We start from the raw sequence: 9,938 nt of genomic DNA on the forward strand, positions 1-9,938 counted from the left end.
AAAAAAAAATCATAAAAATGGTAACCCGTGGGCCAGCCAGTGGCATGGTGGTTAAGGTACTGGATCACACATGGCCAACAACGGGGACAGAGTCCCAGACCCAATGGCTTGAAAAACACACAAGGCATGTGTGCATATATACCCTAAATCCCAAAAAGAGTATGAAGGAGAAGGGATTATGGTGTGGATCTTCCCCCCTGGGGGTGGGAGGTACTTTCTTACTTTTCCTTTCACTCTCACCTCTTTCCAGCAAGCTAGCGTACCCTATAGCAAATTTAAAAAAAAATTTTAAAGGTAATTTGTCTTGCCATCTAAAGAGACTGTAGATAGGAAGAGGGGGTGTGTGTATGAACTCTGTGCTTGTCTGAACTCCAAAAAAGCCAGTCTACACCCTCCCTATCACTCAACCCCCATACTGCACAGCTAGCTACAGAGACGGTGACTCGTTACATATGCCAGGAATCGGTTAACTTCCAGTTGATGTCATGGAAGTGGAAGCATTTGCTCAGAAAGCAGCAGTGATTGTGATCTTAGCTAACTTTTATTTCTAACATCGTTTCCAAACCACAGAACTCAAGCAAACTTTCAGACAGATGTTAAGACACCAAAAGAGAAGCGACTGACTTAAGCCCCCTCCCGCCCCCACCAGTCTGGGAGAGCCTGCCTGCTGACACGCCGTAGACCCATGTCTAAAGAAAGCTCACACCATCCCCCTGAACAGAGGAGAGGAGGCATTGACCTGTAAAAGTGGAGGTTCTACAGTAAGTGGCTTCTTAGCAAGGAGTTATATTACAGCAGCGACTGGGGCTGCTTTTGCTTTTCAAATAAGAACACTCTTCTAAATATCAATCTCTGTCCTGTGGCTTGGATTATTTGATCTTGAAGCCCCCTTTCGACTTTGAATTAGCTTTCAAAAACATATTCCATATTTTGAAAAAGTGTGATTAATAAAGCTTCCAAATGTCCTAAGAGGAACACTAGAGTCGTCTACGGATCTGGCATTTAGAGAAAAGTAATGAAGAGTTTTTGAAATTTTCCTAGCCTGTCTCATTACCAAGTAAGCCCTAAGTATTTCATCACGGCTGCATGATCAACATGCTACTACAGATGAAAAGGCTGGGGGGGTCTCTGAAGAACAGGTGCCGAATGCCTTGCTTGCTATAAACATTACCAGCCACCATGAGTTGGGACATCTGGTAGGGATTTTGTCATGATGAACATCTGGAATTTAATTTGCTGCATGGAGTAGAAACTCCTGCCATACAGAAATTTCTACTTTATCCAAAGCAATTTGCAGTTTTATAATCTACTCACACCTCCCACACAGCCCCCTTGGAAAAAAAGAAAACCTCCGCAATGCCTATTGTGACCACTCTTGGAATTTCTTGACTCTGCAAAATGCATGTCAAATAAAGCTATCCCCGTTCCTTCTTCCTCAGTTCAATCCACTGATGAGCTCTGGCTTTATAATTAAAGTGACCTCATACGCTGCTTCAGCTTAATTAGTCAATGCTCTCATCTATTTCATGGCCTGTGGATTCCTCAGTATGTATGAAGGCGCAGTAAGAGGAGGGGGAGGAGAGAGAGCAGGGAGTTCATTTACGTTTATGGAGTTCATTTGTGTTTACTGCACACAGTGTTCTTTTCCTGTGGAAATGGGCTTTCGCGACTGCTCTTTTCACAGTTCACTAGATTGCTTGCTCCACTGCAAATGGCTGCTATCAACAAACACTCATCCTTGCACAACCCGACCACCATTTCCTGCCAATAAAGGTGGACTGAATTTCAGCACGATGTCAAATATCTTCCAAGATATGTCTTGAATGGAGTCAGGATACTTAAAGGAAACCTAATGGACACGCTTTAGATAAGATGGCATTTTCTGTTTTGTTTTGTCTTTGTTTCCATCTTTTGACACAGTGTCAACTGACCTCCAGAAAGCAAGGGGGAACCAATAGATACTAATGACTGACCCCCTTCTCTAGTCTCAGGTGTGACCACCTCCCTCTAAGAAAGCAGGCTGCTCACAGGATGAAAAGCTGGAAGCTGACATTCCGGCTCTGGGGTGTGCCTTTTATAGTCCTTTCCGAATTTGGCTTGGAAACAATTTCATGTGCACTATCAAGGCGATAAGTCCTTCTTGGAATGATTCCCCCTCTACTGAAACAGATCCTGGAAGGATACGTTGACTCTGGTTCTTTCCCAAGTTGCTCCTGTTCAGCATTTCCTACCATCACCAACGTGCCTCTCATGAAACAAAACCGTCCTCCAGCAGTTATCACCCTTGCAAACATTTCATGTCCTTTGTTTTCATCTTTTTCTCTTTATCATGAATTTTCCCTTTGGATCTAGTATAGCAGATTCAGCCTGCCAGAGCACTTACTGTGTTTCTAATCACTGAAACATGAATTTATTGCCTGTGAAAAACATGTTCAGTGCAGGAAAATACATCCTTGTACAATAGCTGGGACCTTTAGAAATGCAGAAGTTACATATGGAAAACATACACTATGGAAACAGTTTCGGTGGATTTTTCTAAGTCGGTGGTACCAGAAGATCTGGCAGGAGTCTTGAACCTTAAGACAAAATGAAACCTGAGGTTGACTGAGTCGAAGAGGATTTGTGGTGGTTGGCTTTGACGGCATCAGATAGGGAACACATGTTTTTTAAGCAAAGGAAGCTTGACATAGCAAAACCTTTTGACAGGACAAAGGAAGGAAATTGATCCGAGGGGCCATAACGTGCCACTCACTGCGATCAGTCTCTCATCCAGCCCTGACTGCTGTTGTCCCTGTTTGTATCAGAGCCATTTCCTGTATGATAGCGCGTTCCTGCTGGACACACTATGCCGGGAAGAAGGCAGTATCACCTCCACCCAGGCAGACACAAGCTGGGAGACGTCATCAGAACCCTCTCTGTTTCCGTTGCTGGGCGGTGGTTATTCTGCAGGGCTTGCATCTTTCTCTATTTACTTCCTGCCCAGTTAAGGGAAATCCATGGATGTTCCAAAAAATTTGGTTGCAAAATAAATGGGCAAAGCCCAGGGGAAAAAAAAAAGGAAGAAGATGACAAGAAGGGAGAGGAAATACATTTTAAAAGCTAAGATTTATCATCAGAATTTTGAAACTTAAAGAATTCATCTATTGCTTTTGCTACTCCAAGTCTGGTTCATGGACCAGCAGTATCAGAGTCACTAGAGAGCTTATTACAAATGCAAAACCTCAGATCTCACCCAAGACCTACTGAAACAGAATCTGCATTTTAACAAAATGTACATGCTGTAGGGAACCAGCAGTTAGCATAATGGCTATGTCGCTGGACTCCCATGTAGTCGACCGCGGTTCATGTCCCAGACCCGGTGGCTTAAAAAACTCATGCCAGGCGCATGTGCATGCGTGTCCAAGATCCCGAGAGGAGAATGGAGGAGAAGGGATTGCAGTGCAGCCATCCCTGGGGAGTGATTTCTCGCTTTCTGTCTCTCTGTCTCTCTCTGTCTGTCTGGCAAGCGCACGCGCCCTATAGCAAAAACCTCTCCAAAAAAAAAAAAAAGTACATGCTCTAGTCAGGGATACACTGAACTAGTTCGGCTTTTTTATTTACAGATAGGGAAACTGAGTCTTGAATAAATAGCTTGTACCAAACCATAAAGCTATACATGCAAGGATCTAGGATTAGAACCCTAATATGAATGTGCTAGCTAGTCTTCTTTCTCAGGTATCCTATGGACAACATTCCTTTGAACTTGTCACCATGGTCAACCCATAGATCACACCAACTTCTCCTAGTCATAAGAGCCTCTTCACTCTTCTCTTTATCCATCTTAGATTCTATTACAGTCCCCCTCCTACAAAGTTCTGAACTGCCTTTGGATATTTTTCTTGGTCACACGCTCTGAGCCAAGCACGCACCACGAGTGAAATAAACCACCCATTTTTTCCATATCTGTACCCAATCCTCTGAGCAAAGCTGGAGAAAAATCACCTAATCACAAGGACGACTACCCTCTTTCATTTATAATCTGCAACTGCAATGGACCCTCAACAGTGCCCATTAGTCTTACTCTAGTTCTCTAGTAGCTCTTCCACCACTTTATACCTTTTCCAGTTTCTTCGAAATTCCCACCATCCATCCTCAAGTAGTGATTTGTCTCCACGTTCACTGAGATCATAAAATTAATTAGCTTTTAAGCCCCTCACATTCTCTCCACTGGCTCTGTATCTACAACCTCTTTCATCTTCCTGCACGCATCTCCTCCTTTCCCCGCTCCTAACAAAGCCTACTTTGTAACAGACCCTGTGAAATCATCTCTGCCTTTCTCAGGAAGGCATCTTGCTCCATAGAGAATCTCTCTTTCCTGAATAAGCCACATACACACATCCTTGCTTCTGAATCCATTTCATCAGTATTCCAATGTACCTCAGTACTGCTTGCCTTTGCTTTTCTTAATTGCCAGCAGTCACATGCACTTGTCAGAGAAAAAGACAGACACAGAGAGAGACAAAGTACCCCCGGGGTGTATGGTCATGCCACAACACCTTCTTCTCCATTTCTCTATCCCATCAGGATTCAGAGTGTACCTGCTGTGTTTTTCAAGCCACCCGGGCTGCAGTTCAAATCGTGGTTGGCCATAGGGGAGTCCCATACTTTCTTAGCCACCAGGCTGCAGAGCTAGGTCAATGCTGTCCTTCTTAAACAGGAAGCAAGCTGCAAGCAAAATTTTGAAGTGAATTCCTCTAGCTTCTGTCTTGCTCAGTTTTCTCCTTCACAGTAGTTTCTTGGAAGAGTATATTCTCTACTTTTTCATCTCCCATCACTACTTTTTAAAATATTTTGTTAATTTTTGGGAACCAGCAGTTAGCGTAATGGCTATGGCGCTAGACTCCCATGTAGTCGACCGCAGTTCGCGTCCCGGACCCGGTGGCTTAAAACTCACACTGGGTGTGTGTGCGTGCGTGCCCAAGATCCCGAGAGGAGAATGGAGGAGAAGGGATTGCGGCGTGACCATCCCCTCTGGGGGGTAATTTCTCGCTTTCTGTCTCTCTGTCTCTCTCTGTCTGTCTGGCGAGCGCATGCGCCCTATAGCAAAAACCTCTCCAAAAAAAAATAAATAAATATTTTGTTAATTTTTAAAAGTGGTAGGACCAGCAGATGGCATAATGGTTACATTGCTGGACTCCTACATAGTCCATGGTTTGAGTTCCAGACCTGGTGGCTTGAAACTCACTCCAGGCACATGGACCTGCATGCCCAGAATTCCAAGAGGAGAATGGAGTAGAGGGTATTGCAGAGTGGCCATCCCCCAAGTGGTGATTTCTAGCCTTCTGTCTTTCTCTGTCTCTCTCCGGTGAGTGCACACACCCTATAGAAAAATCTTGTTTAAAAAAAATAAAAATAAATGTGTTATATACTTTTTTTTTAATTTAAACAAGAGGGGAAAAAATGAAAGAACCATGGGGAAAAGTCACCAGAACTCTTACAACCCAGAAATAACTATCTCTATTTCCTTTATAACATCTCTTTTCTATTAATATGTGAGGAACTCAAAAAATTCATGGAAAATAGAATTTAAGTACACGTTTATTTTGGTGCAAACATAGTTTAAAATCCATGAATAGTTTTTCCATAATATGCATTTTCCATGAACTGTGTTGAAGACTTCTCATATATACCAACAGAAAGATGACTGGATGGGGAAACACTGTAAAATGGGAAATTATCCTATATACTATGTTTTAAAACATAAAATTTTATTGTACTTGACTTTTTTAAAAAGAATTATTTTATTGAACTTTATTTATTTATTTACTTTAATTTGACCAGAGAGGGATGGAGAGAGAGAGAGAGAAAGAGAGAGAGAGAGGAGGAGAGAGAGAGAGAGAGAGCATCCTTAAGCATCAATACTTTAAAACATGCCAAGTCTGGGAATCAAACTATGGTCAACTTTGTGGGAGTCCAGCATCCTTACCATCATGCCACCTGCTAGCCCCTGTACTTGACTTTAACAGAAATTTAGAAAGTGAAATTAAAAGATTGACTCTTCTTTTAAAAATAAGAAATTAGTCTCCTATAATTGCCTTTATAGTCTTAGTTTTATGGATTATATTATTATTTTATTTATAACTGGGTAAAAAAAATTTCAATACTTTAAAACAATACTGTAATTATCATCTTTCAAATGTTCAGCCCGACTGCTCTATCTACGAGTATCTAAATTTCAACACCAATCATTTTTGCCATCGATTTTTCAGTTCTGAGTGTACTCAACAAATACATCTAGTGCTCGCTTCGGCAGCACATATACTAAAATTGGAACGATACACAGAAGATTAACATGGCCTCTGTGCAAGGATGACACGCAAATCTGTGAGGCGTTCCATATTTAAAAAAAAATACATCTAGATGGGACTAGCAGATGGTGTGGCGGTTAAAGGCACTGGACTCCCACATGGCTGACTGTGGTTCGAGTCCTGGATCTGGCAGCTTGCTATCTTACTTTCTCTCTCTCTCTCACTCTGTCCCTCTCTGGTCAAGTTAGAAAGAAAAGAAAAGAAAAGAAAAGATAAGAAAAGAAAAGAAAAGAAAAGAAAAGAAAAGAAAAGAAAAGAAAAAAGAAAGAAAGAAAGAAAGAAAAGAAAGAAAAAGAAAGAAAGAAAGAAAGAGAGAGAGAGAGAGAGAAAGTAAGTTAAAAAATAATTTTAAAAAAAATACATCCAGAACACATAGACACTGGAGATCAGAGGGAAAAAAACGAGTAAGATTTTTTCATTCATAGAACTTACATTTTAGAGGAAGAGAAAGAAAAGAAATAAAACAAATCAAAAGCCAAGATAATTTTAGATTATGTGTGATAAATACTATGTACTTAAAAACACAGAAGTGATTAAATGTAGAAAAGACCCTTTCAGTCAAGAAAGGCTCTTTTCAGATATGACTAAGCTGACTACTGAATGATGCAAAGGAGTAAATAAAAAAAAAAAAAAAAAAAAAAAAGACTTGTGGAGGGAGGGAACTTTCTACCTAGAAAGAATAGAAAATGTCTAAGGCAGTAAAAAGTCTGGTGTGTCTGAGTAACAGAAAAAAGGTGAATATGACTCAAGCTTAGTGGTGAAAGTAGGCGACTTGGAGAGTGGCCAAGAGTCATTTCACACAAGGAATTTTAGGCCAAGGCATGGAGTTGTGACTTCATTCAAAATGCAAGGAGGGAGGGAACTTTCTACCTAGAAAGAATAGAAAATGTCTAAGGCAGTAAAAAGTCTGGTGTGTCTGAGTAACAGAAAAAAGGTGAATATGACTCAAGCTTAGTGGTGAAAGTAGGCGACTTGGAGAGTGGCCAAGAGTCATTTCACACAAGGAATTTTAGGCCAAGGCATGGAGTTGTGACTTCATTCAAAATGCAAGGCAAAGATTTTTAGAAGGTATAAGCAAGAAGGAAAGGGAGGGATATTTACATTTTCACTTCCTATCCTTGGGTAGAAAATGAATTGGAAGGGGACCAGCAGGTGGCACAGTGGATTCATGGTCAACCATGTTTTGAGTCTTGGACCTGGTGGCTTGAAAAAAATCATACTGGGCATGTGTGCGCATGTGCCCAAAATCCCAGGAGGAGAATGGAGAAGAAGCAATTGAAGAATAGCCATCCCCCCAGGGGGTGATTTCTCACTTTCCTTCTTACTATCTCAATCTCTCTCTGGCAAGCTCACATCCTATGACAAAAAAAAAAACTGAAAAAAAAAAATAAGAATAAAAAAGAAAGGAAGGAAGGAAGGAAAAAGGGAAGGAGGGAAGGAGAGAGGGAGGGAGGGAGGGAGGAAAGGAAATTAATTGGAATAGGTGGAAACGGAGAAAATCCAGTTAAGAAATTATTGTACTGGGGCCAGCAGGTGGAGTGGTGGTTAAGGGCACTGGACTCCCACATGGCTGCCTGCAGTTTGAATCCCAGACCTGGCAGTTTGCTCTTTCTCTCTGTCTCTCCGTCTCTCTCTCTCTCACTCTCTCACTCTGTCCCTCTCTAGTCAAATTAAAATAAATAAAGTTAAAATAATTATTTAAAAAAAAGAAATGATTGCAGTAATCTAGGCAAAGGATGGTGTTAGTTTGTACTAAAGGGATAAGAGCAAGAATACAGAAGAACAGCTCATTTGAAATATACCTCATGAGTAGCACAGATGGGACTTGCTGATGGATAGAAGGTAATGGAATGAGAAACATGGAACCAAGGACAAATCCCAGATGTTTGGTTGGTTTCTTTTTAGAGCAACTGAGCTACAGCTGGTGTCACTTAATAAGGGAGAAAACTGCAGAAGTAGTAGGTTGGGTTGGAAACAGAGGACTAGAATGCCACATATGAGACAGCTATTAGAAATCTAGTAGATTGTGATATCTATGTCTAGTGCAGAGTTCAGGAGAGGGAGACATACAGGAGTGGTTGATGCATGAGTGGAATTAAAACCAAGGGAATGATTGAAATCACCTTGGGTGGTAAGTGGCCCTCATTCCTCACTATGCAACAAAATCACTTGAGAAGCTTTGAGACACCCTTGTGCTCAGTTCTTACTCCCAAAATATGAGAGGCTCTTCCAAAAGCCCATGGCTAGGGCCAGCAGGTGGTGTGGTAGTTAAGGCACTGGACTCCCACATGACTGACCATGATTTGAGTTCCAGACTCAGCAACTTGAAATCATACCAGGTGTGTGTGCATGCATGCCCAAAATCCCAACAGGAGAATAGAGAAGAAGGGATTGTGGCATGGCCAACCTCCCTGGGGAGGTGATTTCTCACTTTCTCTCTGTCTCTCCAATGAGTGCACATGCTCTATATATTTAAAAACCTCTCTCTAGGGGCCAGCAGATGGCACAGTGGTTAAGGGGACTGGAGTCCCAAATGGCTAAATGTGGTCTGAGTCCCAGACCTAGTGGCTGGCTTGCTTGCTCGCTCTCTCTCTCTCTCTCTCTCTCTCGTCAAATTAAAATTAATAAATAAATAAAGTTAAAATATTTTTTAAGAAAATCTCTTTCTAAAAATAAAAAAATCTATGGCAGATGTGTACTATGAAAAAACTATTCATGGATTTCAACAGTCTTGAACCAAAAACAATACTTTAATTTCACTTTCCCATGAACTTTTGAAGTTTCCACAAATATCAGCATATGTCAGATGAGATGTGGCATCAATTTAGGTAGAGAGCTGGACCAAGAATTAAGCTTTTGAGCGCAGTAATGTTTACCAGTTAAAAAGAAGAAAATCCAGTAAAGGAGTAGCCAGAGAGGTAGGAGGAAAATGAACTAAGTGTGCTGTCCTAGAAACCGACAAAAACAAGTATTTCACATAGGATGGCGAGACCACAATTCTGCCAAGACATTGGGAAAGATGAGGCCAGAGTAATGGCAACATGAAGGAGGAAGTTAAGCAAGTTACTGTCTGTGAGCTTTGGTTTCAGCAGTCACATCAAGATAAACCATTAGCCAAGAGGGTACAGGAACAGGGTGATACTACAGATTGGAGAAGAGAAAGGAAATTGTGTAAATGTCATTTTGAAGAGTCAGAGGGAAAAGAGAGCATGAAGAAAAGCCAGGAAGTATCAGGTGCTCTTTTGAAAATTACAGCCATAAATTTTGGACTAGTCAAACCATTTGGATTAATTATCCAATCCCATTCTGGTGGTCAAAGCAGGTATAGTCCGGTTCAATCATATAATCAAACTAGAAATAGAGGCAACGAAATGAATTTAAACTCCTAGTTTCTCAGCAGTTGATTACAGTGGCAGACCATAAAATCAAAGCCTCAGTATGGGAAATCTCTTGCTCTAAACCAAACACCAGTCACACCAGAAAGACTACTATGAAAACACTGAAACAAAATAAATATGATTCAGACTTTTAACGAGTGTGTATTTTGTGTTTGCTTAAGTCAGTGTCAACAGGGAAGGAGGATGCAGTCAG

The 9,938-nt window shown here is 41.2% G+C and overlaps 1 non-coding gene across 1 annotated transcript; it reads left to right on the plus strand.

Moving 5' to 3' along the window:
- Positions 1-6,276: 6,276 nt before the first annotated feature.
- On the plus strand, positions 6,277-6,383 carry LOC114008533 (U6 spliceosomal RNA). The gene has a single exon (XR_003550051.1). It is a non-coding gene; the product is annotated as a U6 spliceosomal RNA (small nuclear RNA).
- The last annotated feature ends 3,555 nt before the right edge of the window (positions 6,384-9,938 follow it).

The sequence above is a fragment of the Tupaia chinensis genome, unplaced genomic scaffold, assembly GCF_000334495.1.
Source record: "Tupaia chinensis unplaced genomic scaffold, TupChi_1.0 Scaffold000354_1, whole genome shotgun sequence".
Classification (NCBI taxonomy): domain Eukaryota; kingdom Metazoa; phylum Chordata; class Mammalia; order Scandentia; family Tupaiidae; genus Tupaia; species Tupaia belangeri.